Source organism: Galeopterus variegatus, unplaced genomic scaffold (assembly GCF_000696425.1).
Source record: "Galeopterus variegatus unplaced genomic scaffold, G_variegatus-3.0.2 Scaffold43, whole genome shotgun sequence".
Classification (NCBI taxonomy): Eukaryota; Metazoa; Chordata; class Mammalia; order Dermoptera; family Cynocephalidae; genus Galeopterus; species Galeopterus variegatus.
This window is the reverse complement of record NW_007726154.1, coordinates 301,478-305,275: the sequence shown is the minus strand read 5'-3', so window position 1 is coordinate 305,275 and position 3,798 is coordinate 301,478.

The window sequence follows — 3,798 nt, the reverse complement described above, 5'->3', positions numbered from 1 at the left end:
GTGTACAGCACCATCTCTCACAAAACCAGTTACACTTACTTATTTTTCTAAGATCTAATTAATAATTTTACAGCATATATTTATATCCCAACACCTGATTCTTAATGATTTATTTAAAACTGGACACCACCAAGTAAAGGGGGTTCTACAGTTTCGTTCCCATATACTTAATTTGTCCCAATCATATAATTTCTCATTAATGCCAACCATTCTCTTGCCATTAATATAACCTCCAGTAAATGATGTTTGCCAACTTACATTAGGCTGCAGCTCATGTTTAGTCATGAGCAGTGCTTTTGGAACATATGCTGGTGTGGTCAATTTATCACAAGGGGATAATTTTAAATTTTCCAATTTAGTTGGATCCTTCTGTGGGAATGTTTAGTTCAATGACTGCATAATTATTTGTGTTATTTTTATAATCTTTTGGGAATTCAGAGAACTGCCACGCTAACCAAAATATTGAAAGAGAAGGCAAAAGCCACAAAGCCGAGGCAGGCAGTCCTTCTGGTTGCAGCAAGTGCTTGTAGCTGTGGCCTTGCCAGCAGCTCTCCCTCCAGTGGCCCTGCGAGCTCGGAGAGGGCAGCCCAAGCTGACTCCTTTAGGACCCTGACATGGCATGGACCACGCCAATAAATGGTCAGTTTAATAAGAAGGTATAACAATTCCAAACATTTGTTCCTGACTTGAACAAACCTTATCACCCAACTTGATCCAGCTGACATAACACATTCCACCTAACAGCAGCTTAAAACACATTATTCTTAAGTGCACATGGAACATACACCAAATGGACCATGTTCTTGGCCATAAAACATTTGCCAAAAATTTTAAAAGATTTATATGTATGTCTATATCTATAATGAAAGTGAACTGTAAACTGATACTAGAAAGAACACTGAAAAATCCCCAAACATTTGGGAGCTAAATAATACACTTTCAAATATCCCATGCATCAATGGGTAATCAAAATTAGAAAGTATTTTTGAACTTTATAAAAATGAAAACATAACACACCAAAATTCATGGAATGTCACTAAAGCAGTATTTATATATATATATACACACACACACACACACATATAAAAGATTTTTTAAAATGACCACACTACTATTAGAGGAAATTAGAAAAATATAAACAAATAAAACACAAAGTTTGTAGAATAAAGGAAATAATAAAGAAGAAATAGACATCAATAAAATTAAAAATATAAAAATAATAGATGAAAGCAAAATCTGGTTCTGTAAGAAAATAAAGTTTTAAAACCTCTAGCAAGACTGACTAGGAAAAAAACACAGAAGACACAATTACTAAACCATTAATGGGTAGTTTATATCACAACAGATTCTACAGATATTAAAAGGATAAGCAAATACTAAAACAACTTTATGTCAATAAATTCTCTAACAGAAGAAATACACAAATTCCTTGACAGACACAAACTACCAAGGCTCACTCACAAATAGATAATCTAAATAGCCCTATACCTATAAAACAAGCTAAATTCATATTTAAAAACCTTTCTATAAATAAAACTCCAGGTCCAGATGACTTTACTAGTGAATCCTAACAAACATTTAAGGAATAATAATCTACATTCTATACAAACTGTTTTATAAATTTAAGGACGAGAAATATTCCCCAACCTATTCTAAGAGGTCAGATTTACCCTGATACCAAAAGCGGACAAAGAAAACTACAAACTAGAAAAAGAAAACTAAAACCTATAACCTCAATGAACACAAAGCAAAATGTAAATAAAAATTTATAAATTGAACTGAACAATATATGAAAATGACAAGGCATCAAAGTGTCATTTATCTCAGGAACACAAGGTTGGTTTAACATTTGAAAATCAATGTAATTCACCACATTAACTAATCTTAATAGAAAAAAATCATAGATTATCTCAAAGGACAATATCCACCTTATAGTTTTAATAAAAGTGTTCAGCAAGCTAGGTATAGAAGGGAACTTACTCAACTGATAAGGGATGTCTAAGAAAAACTTACAGCTAACATCCTATTTACTAGTGTAAGAGTCTATGCTTGGAAAAGTCCAGGATGCTAGCTCTTGCCACTTTATTCAACACTGTATTGGAGATTCTAGTCAGGGCAATTATAAGGAAATAGAAATAAAGGGGATTCAGACAGGAAAAAAAAAAAAAAAAGGTAAGAGTATTTTTTTACAGATGACAAAATCGTCTATGTTGAAAATCTGACAAGGAGAAAGATAGGATAAAATCCTCATTCATTGCTAGTGAAAAACAGTTGGGAAGTTTCTTTAAAAGTTCAAAATAAACTTACCTAAGACCCAGCAATTTCATTCTTATGTATCTACCCTGGAGATATGTAAGCATATTTCCAAAGAAAGAATTGAGCACAAATATCCATATTATATGTGTATTACATATGTATATTATGTATTATGCATCCATATATAATAACCTCAAACTGGAAATAATCCAGTGTTCATTAAGTGGTGATAGATAAACAGTGCTGTACAGTCCTTCAATGGAATACTATCCAGCAATAGAGATAAACTACTGATAAATACTCAACATGGATGAACTTCAAAAACACTATGCTAAGTGAAATAAATCAGACACAAAATACTACATATTGTATGGCTCTACTTATATGAAACAAGAAAAGGCAAATCTATGTAAAGAAAAATCAGTAGCTGCCTGAGTCTGGGGGTCGGAGTAGTGACCGAATACAAACAGGCATGAGTAAACTTTTGGGAGTGATGGTAGTATTCTAAAATTGCCTCCTGATGATGGGTTCGCAACTCTATACGTTTACTAAAAATCATTGAATTGTATAGTCACGGTAGATATATTTTATGGTATGTAAGTTATATCTGTTTTAAAAAAACAACAAGGGGTCAAGAGTGGAGGTTTTGATGAAACAATTTTGGCAGCATATTTATAATTGTTGGTGCTGAGTGATGAGTAATAGGGGTCCATTGAACTATTTCTTTTTCTTTTCTGTATGTTTGAAAGTTTTCAGAATAAAAGATAAAAACAAAAAGACAGTAAATGATTCATATTTTGATCTATTGCGTAAATTATTTCACGCAGGCTGACTGGTATGCTATTAGCATATGCTATTCATACCCCTAAGCATCCATATTCATTTTTAACCGGTAACTAGATTGACTTAAACTTCCTAATATTTTCTATCTCTGTCATTTATCATTCTTAAAAAGTCTAGAGAGCCACTTTATATTTAATTTCTCTCTTCAATTATGAATGAGCTAAATGACTGATTTTCATATATCTCCACATTTCAACGATCTTATTCAATACACTGTGAGTTACCGAGGATGCTCCATGCCAGTGAGGAAATGGAAAGAAAGAAGCTGCTTCTAATATTGCTTGAAAGTCTACTTCTTACTCTTATTTTAGCCATTTAATAATAGCTTCATATGAAATTGTAATATGCCTTAAACTATTTTATAAGTTTTTCCCATAAGAAAAGTTTGAACACTTGAATTTAATCCCATTTCCCCAGCAGCTCCTTTGGGAGTTCCTGTGAAGTAGATAGTTTCTCTTTCAGTTCTGCCAACAACATGCACATCTTGGAAAAGTAGTAATCTTTTTTTATTTGAGTTGTCTCCAAGATTAGGATCACAATTCTTCAACTTTACTCCCCTTGCATTGCAGATTGAATCCCAGTCAATTTTTCTTGAGATCTGACGTTCATATCCAGGCTAAGTGTCATCTCCCTTCTGAAGCCTGTCTTTTTTTTTTTTTTTTTTTTTTTTTTTTTTTTTTTTTTTTTTTTTTTTTTTTT